The sequence below is a fragment of the Lygodium microphyllum genome, chromosome 6, assembly GCF_053477565.2.
Source record: "Lygodium microphyllum isolate KBCC chromosome 6, Lygodium_microphyllum_v1.1.10, whole genome shotgun sequence".
Classification (NCBI taxonomy): Eukaryota; Viridiplantae; Streptophyta; class Polypodiopsida; order Schizaeales; family Lygodiaceae; genus Lygodium; species Lygodium microphyllum.
In genome coordinates, this window is record NC_141140.1 from 40002059 (window position 1) to 40017121 (window position 15063).

The following is a 15063-nucleotide window of genomic DNA, read 5'->3' on the forward strand; positions in this document are numbered from 1 at the left end:
TCTGTGTCATCGAGGCTAGAATACCACATTCTCACCTTATCGCCTAAGCACAGGCCAAAAGCTTGAGAGCGTTGCGCAAGGTCAGTAAGACCATTTGCTTCGCATACTTGCTTGAACTGTTCCATGAAGCTGTATGGGTCACTGCTAGGCTCATACTTCACTAGCTCTTTTGCTACGATAGGGATTCTAGCCTGCCCTTTAGCCCCTTGCGTGACTCCCAATCCCGAGAGTAGTGCGGTGGCTAGGGCTATAACACTCTACTCAACAGACGTATTGTCCATGAGACACTTGGCTACAAGCTCGCTCAATGTCATGTCAGCCTCTACTGCCCATTCCCTCTCTTCATTCAGTCCAGATTTGGCTGCCCCAGCTAGGTCTAGCACCCTTCTAGCCTCGTACATATCTACGTCTTGCTGTAGCTTTCTAGCCCTTTGCTCGTGGTTGTAGGCAATTATGCCTTCTAGCGCTCTCCTAATTGCTCTTCTCTCTTCTTCGAGGCTTGCTACCACTTCTTCTACAGGTTTGGCCTGGATCACGGTCCTAGTAAGTAAGTGGTAGTCATGGACTAGTTCTTGTACTAAGACTCGGAATTCTCCTAGGTCTAGCCCCGGTCCTCTTCTCGGTCGCCTCTTGATCCTGACATTGTTTCTGCCTCCAATTCCACAAGGCCGTCGATCAGTTCGAGTAGTTTTGGCAGCGCTCGATCCTCTATGTTGTCGTCTTCTGGATCCTCGCGTCCACTTAACTTCCTCTTGGGTCCTCACCCTGTTTGTCTGCTAAGTCTTGGGGTTTACTCCTATTGGTGGGTTCTTTGAATGATTATGTTCGAGTGTATTCCTTGTTACTACAACCAATCCTCAAATTATGTACACTCGGTGTGGTGTCTGTGCGTTCAGTACGAAATCAGGCTTTCTCCTCTTTCATTGCACAACCAATGTGGCCTACTGTGTGTGCGGGATTACGACACTCAAGTGCAATGTCAATGCTACCTTCCGCTCTTGGCCACTGGGTATGAGGGTCAGCACACAGCTGCCTAGTTAAAATCTAGGTCTCTGTAGCATCTCTCACGTATGTGGGGGTCTGATATCTGGTCTCCTATTGCGACTAGGCTATGACAACACATTCTGCTAGGTTTCCTAGCCACACGGCCAAGTTTTCTATGATTTTCTTGCATCTAAAAGGTTGCACTAGTGTCGGCAATGCGGGTCTGGGCTTAAATTATTAAAATAATGTCAAAAAATGCATTTGGCCAAAATTGGCCCGAATGGCAAGGTCTGAATCCCAGAATCGGCGTACGAACTGCCGAAGTCCGAATGTCTCGCTTGGTCGAGGAGAAGGCGGAATGGCCAAGTCCGAGGGCCGAAGTCGGAATGGCCGAGTCTGAGGGGGCCGAAGCCCGAATGGCCGAGTCCAAGGGCCGAATGGCCAAGTTCAAGGGCCGAATGGCCAAACCGCTGAAGCCCAAATGCTAATGTGTGAATGGCTAGATGGCCCAAAGGCTAAATTCCGAAGCCTGAAGGCGGAATGGCACGTGGCCGAATGCTCGAAGGCCGAATGCCGAACCCTAGGTTCGGGGCAGCCAACTGCCCGATTCTGGGGTTTAGACGTCCGAACGCGTCGGGGTCGGTGCACTTTCGACAATGAAAATGGTGCTGAATCTAGTGTTTTACTGACGATTAGCTATTCTAGGCTATTAAATACACACAAGCGCATGCCGGGGAAGAGGTTTGTATACCTGTAGCACCTCGGAAGTGTGATCGAAGGGCGTCCGCTCCTCTCCTGTGCATGTATCTCTCTCACTCTCTCTTGCTCTCTACTAAGTCAGAATGCAAATGAGCTCTTCTCCCCTTATCCCAACCTTACATAACATTGCCCAACCACTCTCTAACCTTAGAGATTTTTCCCATTGCAATTTCCCCCTTAAAAAACATGATTTTTGCCTTCTTTTTCTTCTTGCAGCCAGATTTACAGCAGCAAAAACCCTACCATTTCAATTTCGAATCTTAATCCTATCCTACCTAATGCTAACAAAAAATTGCAAAACAAAGCATGGGTTGTATTTACCTACTCAAGCACTCATCAAAAAACTCAAAATACTTAGTTGTTCCAACGATTAAACCTCCTAAATCTCCTATCTATCTCAGGTACTGTTTCGGGTAAAGGCCCTACTCCTATGCTCGATTTGCTGTGCGCGACACTCAAGGCTCGATTCTGTCGGTCCCGGAAATGGAACCAAAATGAAGGGGAAGCTACAAGCTCTACCCCGAGACCTACGGACTGCTTATTGATCAAGTGTTTCAAGTCGAGCAGCCATGGCTACCTCTCACATAGCCGACGCACCATGCCTACCTTACAAGTGTAGTGAGCTTACCTTGATGCTCGATCGAGTACCCTCCTCTCTCTTGCAGACCGATAGCTCCAAGATCCTTGTGGCAAGCTCAACCAACCTTAATCCCTCTCCCATGAGCTCCATCCTCCCTAGCCGCGCGCGCGAGAAAAGAGAAGAGAAGAAAAGAGAAGAAGAGAAGAGGAGATGGTGAAGAGCTTCAGCCTCTTGATCCCTAACTCCCACGCCCTCACTCCCTCACACTCTCACACTCCCTCTCTCAAGAGCGCACACAAGCAAGAAGAAGAGAAGAAGAAGAGAGCCACTTTTTGCCACACACAAGAATGAGCTTCTCATTCACTTTTGAACTTTATATACATGCCCTCCCTTCTTTGGGCGGTCATCCCCTTTTTTACAAGGCCGGCCATTGGCCTAAGCCCATTTCTCATTTCCCATCATTCTAATTTATCCTATTCCCAACTAATGCATAAAATTTGCACAGGAGCGAGCCTGGCACTCTTTTACAAGGATTCGGGAGCGCTTCCACATTTAATGGTGTGCCTTTTACTCTTTTGATGTCTTGGGGCGACACTAAGACTTTTTGAGGGTCGTGCCCGAACATTTAAATTTTTCAGGGTCTAGTTACCGGTCAAGGTGCCTTTTCCTTCTTTTATCCTACGCCTTTTTTGATATTTCCTTTTTTCCATTTTCTTGCTCCTTTGCTCCATTTTCCTGCTCCTCTGTGCTGTAGTAAACACGGTAAACAATGTACCATTGAAGCCCTTCTTGTGCCCAAGTACTTGAGTGACTTTGGGGCAAGTCAAGATGTGATATTTGCCAATGTATGGGCTGAATAGGCTCTCCCAAAACTGTCATAAACAGGGCATCCATTAAAACTCATTCATTTGAAGGGGTTTCTTGAAATCTAATCACTTCCTTGTGTAGACAATGCTCCCAAAACAATAGGGCATTGGTTGAGATTGTAATGAGAGACTTTCCCATGAGTTTATATACATTTATGAGTCAAGTTTGAGGGCTGGAAATTACTATTTTAATGCAGGGATGAAGTACATTTTTGGTTCTATTAATGTATTTTTATCATCCTTTGGACTGTATGTTAGTTGTAATGAGTTCTATCTCTCTATACCTTGTATCTTGAAGTCTCAATATATGAATCTTCATGAAATGGAGGGAATTAGAGCTTGAATTTGTTGTAGGAAATGGAACAAAATCTGATATATTTTTATGCATAAACCTCATGGTTATTGATGTAATCGGATCCAAGTTTATTATGGTAAACTTGTATGACACGACTATGTAAGATATTGGTTACTCTCTATCTCATCTACTGTCTCCATAACCCGAGAATCCATTAGACCCCAATCTTTTCCTCTCTCCCCTTTGAATCTCTCACTCCTCTTCTACTCTAAACCCCGATGGTGGACCTTCGACCCCCAACACAACGACAACGTCTAACCAAGATCATAAGGAGCACTATTCCAAGTCTATTTACAAATCACACTTGTTTGCTTGTAGGGGCTACAATCTTGTCCAACTTACAATTATCAAAGGTAGATTTTGAATATAGTGGTGAGAAAACATCTCACGCAATACAGTTATCAAAGATACCACAAAGAAAATTAAATTACACTAATCAAATTACATCATACAGAGAAAAAATGGATGCGCTTGAAAGAAGAACAGAGTTTGATTTTGGTTATGGCATGTGAGCTTTCGGATGACCTTGCCTATGTGGTTTGTGAAGTGTAATAGGTAGGTTTTTCCTACTATTGCAAAGCATTTCCACACATGCATCATGCTACATGAACCACTTCATCTCATGCCATAAGCTTCAGAATCTACTCTCTGTATTCTCCTAAGATGAAGTCTCCCCACTTACCTTGTGTTGTCAAGTTGTTTTTGCCCTTATTTGAGAGGTATACTTTCGTGAATCATCAGATCCCTAGTCCCTATAACTCATCCACCATTCTATCTATGATTTGAGCTTCTCTACTTTGTCTTTAGACAACTTGCCTGCAAAACTACACTTCCTTTCTGTATTTCATGTTCAAAAAACTCCCTTTCTATAGGTTTTAGTCTGCTATGTCATTTCCAAGATCCTTGTGGTATTTACAATGGAACTCTTCTTTGCTCATTGGATCCATAGGAGAATTATGTTGACTGAATTTCCTTCTTCTAGCATGAGTACCATCACTACTTGTAGGTAGAGGATCATTCTTACTATCTGCATAACAATCAATATTGCACCCTACTAGTAGAGCCACCACACAACCTGCTTTAAGCCCCTATGGAGGTCTTAGTTCTATCCTTTTTTGTGCTTGCAATCTTGATCGACTTGCAACCTCAGTCCCTAATTCTTTTAGAGAAGAGAACACATGTTCCAATTCATCCACCTTGAACTCTATTTTTGCATTCTAGTGTATTCTAATTGTAACACTCCCCTAGAGATTCTTCTTTTAGTATTACAAACATATAAGCAAGTTGGTAGTAAAATCAATCTCTAACATGGTTTCTTCTCTTGACATACAACCTTTATCATTCCAACACACCTAGTTTGATATTAACTTTGATCCTGGAAGAAGCATGTGCCTCTCAAACTCTTTCTAAACTAGCTATAGTCACTATGGTTCCCCTCCTTGATCACATGCTATGCCCCCACCTACTTGATGAAACTCTCTCCTCTTTACTTGCTCTCTGGTACCAACATGGGTGTCTCCTTTCTTATCTAGTAGATTGCTATATGCAATAGCTTCCTCAAGTGATGCAAAAAAATAGGTTTGCCTCTACTAGCTATAGTGTCCCTTCTTAATGGCCATTAGTTTTGCAATAATAGCAATAGTCTTTTGATAAAAAATAGTACCAACAAGGTGCTTGCCTTGAATTCCATCTACCCATCTTCTGATAAAAAACTTTTCTTGATCTTACTCATGTACGACGACTAAAAACCCACTTGAGGTGCTTAGTTGTCTTTATCTTTTAGGGTTGGTCTCTTCATCTTCTTTTGGATCATTCCAAATAGAAAAATCTTGCATCTCTACCAAACCTTCTTTTGATGTTGTATTCTCACATCTCTACCTAGTCTTCACCCCTTCTAGATTTCTTCAGCATTTCTTAGTTGTTGCTACCATCTCCATATCATGGTCTCCCTACCCCATATACCTTTCCCCCACTCATTTTAAAAAATTTGCACATGAGCACATCAAATAATAAGCACAACCCATGAGACTACACTCCATGCTACCAACTTCTCAAACACATTTTGTGCGTTTGTAAACTAAACCACACTTGACATATGTCTACACGTGTGTCAACCATGTGTACGTCCCTTTCCAATCTACTTTGTCACAAGTATTTAGCCCACAAAGAAATATCTGGAAAGGATGACATGAGCTCCATCCATTTATAGATCCTTAATGGTTTAAAATGCAATCCATTATTTTTAGCATATCATGTGACTTCAATAATCCATCTATTCAAAGAGCTTTAAGAAAAACCTAGAAGGATAAGCCAATGGAAATGTAAGGATAACCGAATAATCTCTTTTCAAAAGCTAATCAAAAGTGTGAAATGTAATTTAGGTCTAGAAATGTTAATGCTAACTACACGATTAAGTATAGAGGGTATGAGAGGCAAAGTTAGAGAGAAAACACAAGAGTTGGAAGCATCTTTAGCTAGTTAATTATTATAGAGGGCATTGGAAAGGGAGAGTGTTGAAATGGAAATGTAAGGATAATCGAATAATCTCTTTTCAAAAGCTAATCAGGAGTGTAATTCAAATCTAGAATTTTTAATGCTAACTACACGATTAAGTATAGAGGGTATGAGAGGCAAAGTCTCGGGTAAGTTACTCATGAATATATGTGTGCATCGCCTGGGTTCAAAATAAGGTATTTTTAAAATACCATTTTTTACATACAAAAGGGTGTAATATGAATGAATTATTTATAGATTGAGTAGAAAATGGTTATGTTTTATTCATGAAAAATTCACACATAAGGATATTTATAAATAGGCCTTGAACACACATGATGTAGAGGATATACATATAGTAACTTCTACGAGGGCAAAGTTAAAGAGAAAACACAAGAGTTGGAAACATCTTTAACTAGTTAATTATTATAGAGGGAGTGGGAAATGGGGAGTGTTGATCTACAATACTAACTCAACATTTTCACATTCCTTGTCTTCAACTTGTCACCAAAAACTTACCTGAATCAAGAATCTAAAACTACTACAATCATGCAAGTAGCTATACATTTGGTTGTGAAAGACGATTCCTTGCAAGAATTAATGCAAATCTAATTACGCCAATTTGATCCAGTAGTTACCAAAATCTCAGCCATGAAAGAAACAAGTGCAGGCCATTGTTTGATAGACCACATTAGCTATTCAATATGATGTGTTCATTGCATTGGTGAGGCAAACAATGCTCTCTAAGGATGTGTGCATGATTTAAAATCCATATGAACGCATTAAATGAAAAAATGAAAAACTTTCTCATCAACTAATTGTTGCACATGGTAACCTTCTTAGATTGGATGTTGAGGAGCATGACAGAGTGAACTATAGCATGACTAAGAGAGTAGTATCAACTATGAGAATGCCCTTTGAAGCAAGACAACAACAAGATATGGTCTAATGGTTGCATCATCCAACTCTCTCACTAGAACAACAACATCCTCACTTCTTCTAAAATGGATCCCCACTTCTTCTATAACATGGTGGATCCTAGCTCTGTTGCCTTTTTTATAATGAATGGTGTGTTGGATCCCTACTTCTTCTATAACATGGTAGATCCCAGCTCCGTTGACTGAGATGATGGTGGCTTGCATAGGGTCGCTTGAATACAAATCATCACCATCATAGCTTAGATTACATTTTTAGCATGGCTAATGTGGAAATGTAGACCTAAGAAACACACCCAATGTCTCCTTAAAAATGTGTATTTGATGATATGACCTCCCAATAAAGATTAATTATGTAAGTTTCTCCTAAGTTTTGATGTTAACTTGTTGAGTTGAAAGATAGAATTCAACTCATAGCTAGCTCAAAATCATCCATTCTAGAGTCTTCTTTCTCAATTTATTGTCCCAATCCTGTTCAACATAAAGGTAGTCAAGATAAATATAGAAAGAAAGCCTAAGACACTTACCACTCTTTGGTTACCATGGTTCTTTATGCATCATACTGACAATTACTACTAGGGGTGCAATCATTGGCTTTTGAAATTTCTCACAATGGATGAGAAAAAAAGATAAACAAATTTCTCCCTTCAAAAATAGTATTATAACATCCCAATATAACCATCTACATCCACGCACCTATCTAGATTGGGGATGCATGTAAGCATGTTTATGGCTAAATTAATTTTTAGGGCCAAAGAACCAAGCAACTAAGATTTGAAGAATGAACATGAAACAAAAATTTATCAAGTTTATTAATGTAAGGAGCTAAGGAGCTATACATTTTCATATTCAAGGTATATGCAATGACTTACCATCCTTTATGCTAGCAATAATGGGACTTTTAATGTGACGTAATATTATAGGAATCAATGAGCATTAAATAATGCATTGAGGCAAAAGTTGAAGAGGATATTTGTAACTTCTTGACAAAAAGCCTAAAGAGCCAATGAGACTTCCTCAATATCCCTAGCAATACTATTACATGTGACTTTGAAACAGTAGAGTCTCCCCATAGGAGTAGAGTTGGTATCATGACTAAAAATAAGGCAATTCCTATAAGTCCAAATGTGACATAACACAAGGGACCTTGAGAGATTCCATGTCTCAAAGTACGTGGATCCACATCTTAGAGTCACCAAGGGGTACTATCTTCATCAAGAGAGAGTCCTTCATATTGGCCACTTTACGCCAAGTCTTGAGCTTGACCAAAATTAGCTTAATGTAGGGAGGTGATTGCCAAAGTGAATAAACAATATATTCTTCTTGATTCCACAAAAAACACAAAAGGGAGAGACATTGATTGTTTTAAAAATCTGGCCCTACAAGAAATTTTTATAGAGTAAGCCTTCATAGAAAAGTATTCAACTTGTTTGATTGCATTGCTTTTCACACTTTGGAGATCCTATTATTACACCTAGACCTATGAGAGGGTAGAATTGTTTTTCCACAAAGCCTAGGTATATATCGCAACCCATGGACATTGCAAATATGTTTGTCCACCCATGGACATATATGAACAAGCATAAGAACATGCACACCATGGGTAAGTACACAACATATGCAAGAAATATGTACATACATCCTCCTTTGCTTTCTCATTATGTGTATACATGAAGGTGTGCATACATATATACACATTTCTAAGTACACATAACCAACTTTGTAAATCTAGACAAAGTCCATATTGTCAACACACTTTTTTCCACAAAGCTAGGTTTCCATAATCCCAAACTTTCTTGCAATGCAAAATAGCTTTGCTAGAGATGACAATTAGATGCCTAGCAAGGCCCTACTACTCTTGGTGCACAAGCTGTCAACTAACTTGTCTAGCATGTTGGCTAAATAGCACAACCAATCAACTTCCTTGCTTGATAAGTCAAAAGTGCTGAGTAACCCATTGGAGGTCTCTCCAAGGGTTACCTGATGGTTCAAATGGATACAATGATAATCAAATGCTGAGTAACCCTTATTAATCATCACTATCTCACATGGTGGTAGGTTTTGTCAAGGTCCATGTTGACTAAGACAAACTCAGTTGTTGCAAAGAAAAATCATAACGCAACCATGGTTATTGCTAAAAGACAACAATCAAGGGACATAGCTCCCATTGACAAAGGGCGTAAAACAACCAAAAATACACACATAAAATTCACAATTCTTCACTCACATGCTCCCATTGACAATGTAGATAATGCAACCAAAGAAACACACAAAAAGCACATTCACAAACACATTTGCATATGCATTGACAAATATACATGTGATACTCATACATACATATTCACATAGGTGTAAGACACATGCAATGGTCCTCCACAAACACGCATATATTTATACACAAATATATGTGTGTAGAAAACACTTGAGGCCATAGAACATAAGCCCTCTTGTCTCCCACCTCTCTTAAAATTTTGAAGCCAACTCTCTCTTCAAAACCCTACATTTGGTGTAATGAAGAGCGTCCAAAACCTTTCATTAGTACCCATTGGAACATGTAAATTTGAGAATGACCCTTGTGCACTAGCAAAATAGGAAAGCTTTAAGGATAAGAAATTCATGCTCTTGAGATGATGTATGAGTCAATGTCCATGCAAAATACGCATAAATACATTTGCAAAGGGATCCAATGATAATATATTGGGAAATGATGCAAAAACATGTACCTAGACTAACTAGGCACAATGTGTATAGCCTAACTATAAAGTTTGGTGGCACCTCGTTGCCTTGTAAGGATCTTTTGAGCTCACTTCACAAAGCCTTGAACTTAGCAACTAGATGGTAAATAAGCATATCTTGTTCTACACGTAGCCACTCAAGCTCTTTCCATATTACTTTAGGTGCTTTTCTTTGTTGGAAAGCTTACATTGACCAAGAGATAAATAAGGCGAAATTCATCCTAATTTATAATGGTTGAGAATCCCTCAATTCTCTTACATACTCTAGCATTAGGAAACCCACCATTTTCAACCTATTTACAAATGTGTCCTTGCCATTAAGAGAATTTATGAGCTCTATCTACTTAACAAATTCTCTATGGCTCTCTCTCTCATGGTGATGGAACTCAATATAACTAAATAGTGCCATCTTGAGCTATTTTGGAGGGATAACTCAACCCAAAACAAAAAATATTCTCACAAGGGGCACCATTTTATGGATGGTTGTCTTTTTGTTTGTGGCAAAAAAACCCCAATAAGCCACATAAAAGAATGAGAAATCACAAGTTATGTTTCTTAGTGATCAAGCCACCCTATATCTTGCTTTTATGTTGTTCTGTTGTGGGCATTTTAATTGTGATTTTTCTCCTATGCTTAAAATGTAAAACAAGCACGTGAAAGCACATTGGCTGTAAAAAGTTCGAAAACAAAAGAGTAACAAATATCTCTTTAAGCTCCTTAAATATTGTCGTCAGACATGCAACAACAAAATGCAGCCTGAAGAAAACATTGCCGACTGCAAGTGAACTGCCTTGCGGCCAAAAAGTATACGATATTTGGGGCTCGCTTTTACAAGTAAATGCTCTCGAATGGATAAAAAAAGATGGAGGATAGGATTCTTCTGCTCCCCGTGATGATGACGACGACGATGATCCGCCATGCATTGTCACCACCCTCCGGCTATCAGTGATCTTCGTCGTTAGGATCAAAAGCAGCGGCAGTGCAATAATCCGGGGTAACGCTGATTGTGCGAGCCTCGTTATCGATTTCCACAAGGAGGCCTTCCATTTGGATTTGGCCGAGGTACACGGCCATCTGGAAGACCTGCGCAGCGGGTCGGATGGGGAGGCAGTAGGAGCGGAGGTTGGCGGCCAGCGCCGGCGCTGCAGCGATAGAAGGGTTGAGGACCTTGGTGTTGGTGAAGGTGAGGCCGGTGGTCGTCCCCAAAAAGTTGAAGGTGATTCTGGGGAACAGGTTCAAGCCCGGGTGGAGATGTGAATCGCGCGGAAGGTCATAGCACGCCGGTCCGGCCTGATTAACCATGACTTAGTAGTATTAGTAGTCAGCATTAGTAGTAGTAGTAGTGGTGGTGGTGGGCATTAGTAGTAGTAGTAGTGGTGGTGGTGGTGGTGGTGGTGGTATATTCAAGTTATAATAGTAATCAATATAACTAGTAATAGGTTATAGTAGTAGTAGTAGTAGTAATAGTAGGAACTGCAGAGCAGCACCAGCACCAATAGTAGTAGTGATAGTGGTGTAATTAATTGGTTGTCGCAATAGTAGTAATGATGATAGTGGTGGTGGTGTAATTAAATCATAGTGAGAACCAAAGAAGTAGAACTAGTACTATTAGTAATAGTGACATTAAATTGTAGTGGCAATCATAGCTTAACAACATAGTCAAGCCAAATATTGTTGATTTCACATGTTTGAAAATTTAAAAGAAGATTTGAATTGTTATGCTTAGTCCCATGTTTGAGCAAGAAAAAGGAGAGATAAAATTACAAACACCTCAACATCAATATCTAGACACAAGTACCACCATGTTCTCTGTAATTCCTAATTCTAAAAGATAACAACTATCATGCTCCTTATTAAATTGTTCTTATTGGGTATCTCTCTCTCTTGTACATACATACAAACCTACAAACATACATAAGGATGTGTGTGTGGGTGCTATGTATGTATGAAATTATCCTAGCAACTCACCTGGTTGTAGCTCAACGTATAGATAACATAAATGTAGCTTGATCATTGATATCATCATTGCATACTCATCTGAGGTTAATGTTAAATGTGAAATTTTGTTAAAACGTGATCCATGGTTGAGTTACAGATGATGGTAGTCATGCATTCTTTTGCTCAGATGTGTGTTTGTTTGAACAAATTATGCTAAGCTAAGCAAATGCATGCAAGTACATACAAACCTACAAACATACATAAGGATGTGTGTGTGGGTGCTATGTATGTATGAAATTATCCTAGCAACTCACCTAGTTGTAGCTCAACGTATAGATAACATAAATGTAGCTTGATCATTGATATCATCATTGCATACTCATCTGAGGTTAATGTTAAATGTGAAATTTTGTTAAAACGTGATCCATGGTTGAGTTACGGATGATGGTAGTCATGCATACAAACCTACAAACATACATAAGGATGTGTGTGTGGGTGCTATGTATGTATGAAATTATCCTAGCAACTCACCTAGTTGTAGCTCAACGTATAGATAACATAAATGTAGCTTGATCATTGATATCATCATTGCATACTCATCTGAGGTTAATGTTAAATGTGAAATTTTGTTAAAACGTGATCCATGGTTGAGTTACAGATGATGGTAGTCATGCATTCTTTTGCTCAGATGTGTGTTTGTTTGAACAAATTATGCTAAGCTAAGCAAATGCATGCAAGTACATACAAACCTACAAACATACATAAGGATGTGTGTGTGGGTGCTATGTATGTATGAAATTATCCTAGCAACTCACCTAGTTGTAGCTCAACGTATAGATAACATAAATGTAGCTTGATCATTGATATCATCATTGCATACTCATCTGAGGTTAATGTTAAATGTGAAATTTTGTTAAAACGTGATCCATGGTTGAGTTACAGATGATGGTAGTCATGCATTCTTTTGCTCAAATGTGTGTTTGTTTGAACAAATTATGCTAAGCTAAGCAAATGCATGCAAGTTGGATAGCTAACCTGTGGAGCATATAAATAAGATTACCCTTATTTGTCCTTCAAGAATGGTCCATTGAGATCATAGAAAATAACAATTTTGAGGCTACTTCAAAAAACACATGTTCCTTTTCAAATATTTAAGCTCCTTACCTGGAAGTTGGGTCGAAAGCCGCGCAATCGAGCTGCTTGTTGAAAGTCTTGGAGAAGCCCGTGGAACATAAATGAGGGGAACTGTGTATATGTGCTACCTAGGTCAAAATACATGGTTGGTCCATTATTCCCACCGAAATTCTGCCATCCTTGTACACTAACACCTGTTGGAAAACATACCTTCAATTGATAACAAGAAAAAATAAATAATATTTTGTTAGGTAAGTGTCCCTCTCTTAGTTAAGTATTTCCACCTAGTCACTTAGGTTACCCATTCAATTGAGTGTGTGTTTTCTTGCAAGCAAAATATCAATTGTTCCTCTTTCTCTCTCTCTCTCGTTGAAGAATAACCTTATATTATCTTCTCAAACCCAAATCAGAGCAAATTATACATTGTACTAATAGAAAAAGGATACCCTTGTACTTATTTTTTCACAGTTAGAAACAATAAGGATACTTGACAATCATATAGTATAGTACCATCAATGAGCACGTCGGTCAATGTGAGGCCATTCTCAACGGCAATCACGTTCGACATTGGGATTGGGATGATACTCTCGGGGACAATCATGGCCGGTCGTCCGAATCCAAACACGCCATTGGCAATACCCTCGGGAGGCAGACACCAGAAGACATCCGTGTTTTCAAGCTGTCCCGAGAAAGATGTCGGGCCTTTGCCGATCCCCAGGATGGTAAGTGGGCGTTGTATTCGGGGTGGCAGAGTGCAGCCAAACAGCAACTGGATCGAGTTCGAATTACGAGATAGTCGAAATCTGTCCTTCGCCATCAGCCCTGTCTGTATCTGCACATGAGGGAATTCATAACACATGAACAGAGTTTGGTTAGCAAGTGTTGAAGCCTCAACCATTTCGATACCTTGTTGTATTATATAATCAGACATTAGGTGTATACAGATAGAGCTTCCTTCCTATTAAGTACTAATACATTCAATAGACATTGATATTCAGATTGTTGTAGAGTGGATATTTAGATTGTTACAGCCACTCTGCAACACCTAGATCTACACTACGAAAAACAAAAACATCCATGAATCATAGCAAAGCAAAAAACATCTAGCCAAGTCGAATTGCTAGTTCAAGTGGTACTGAAATATTGGAATAAACCCCAAGTTCACAAGTAGAGATGCATTCTTCGTGTTCATTGTATGGTCTATGATGTAAAAAGTTAATTATGGCTCCACTTGGTTAGTCATCAAAATGGACATTATAATGAGACCTCTTGTACAAAATGCATGGCCAAGGATTTGGCCACCTCTTAACCACAAGTATCGATATAAACCCCAATATTCAATTCATACAGAATTGTTTTGCATCTAAAACAAAAGCATCTAACTTCATGTGCTGAACTTTACAACGACATTGGCCTTACAAAACATACATTCATACAACAGCAACATCAGCACACAAACATGAGCTACCATGATGAAGGGGGACACAGGTTTGAAGTAAGAAGGACGCACTTGTCACGTCACAACTTTGAAAGCGGCAATGTTTTTGGAGAATCAACCCTATGTGCGATATTAAGGCGGACGCTCCTGAACCGGCTATAGTACTCGTATGGCTGACAGGCTGAACTCTTCGACCTAGAGGCTAGCCGGCTGAGAACTACGAAAGCAAAATGAGAACAACCAGATAGCAAGACTATTAAAGGGGCTTGCATCTGAGCGGCGTAGCACGCCCAGTATTTACGTAAACGCAAAGCCAAGCACCGCAAAGCATGTAGTAGTTAAGACACAGCGGGAGCTAGGGCGGGCACGATATATACTTACCCCAGCGACAGGCATACGTCTCGTTTGGAAGCCGCACTGGTTGTACTGTTGGATGCAGCCGCGGGTTTCAGGACCGAAGCGGTTGCAGACGATGTTGCAGGGGTAGGGCCGGTAGGAGGAGGAGGCGGCGATGTCGAAGAGGGTGAGGTATGGTGGGAGGCCTGGCTCGGGCTCCATGGCGCCGGGCACCGTGCAGGGGATGTGGCTCATGCGCGTGAACACGTCCACGTAAAAGCGGTGGCTGACCGGCGGGGTCCCCACCTGCATGGTGACGTAGGGCCAGTCCTGGGCTACGTCCATCGTGAGATCCACCGGCTGATCCCATATCGGCACGTTGGACGGCCACGCCGCTCCATCGATACTACTCGTCCTCGTGTGATTATTATTATTAGCATCCTTCCTCGGCCGGGCTCCTTTCGGCAGTCGGAACGTCCGCCACCTTGGCTTGTAGTCCAGCCCCAGGGC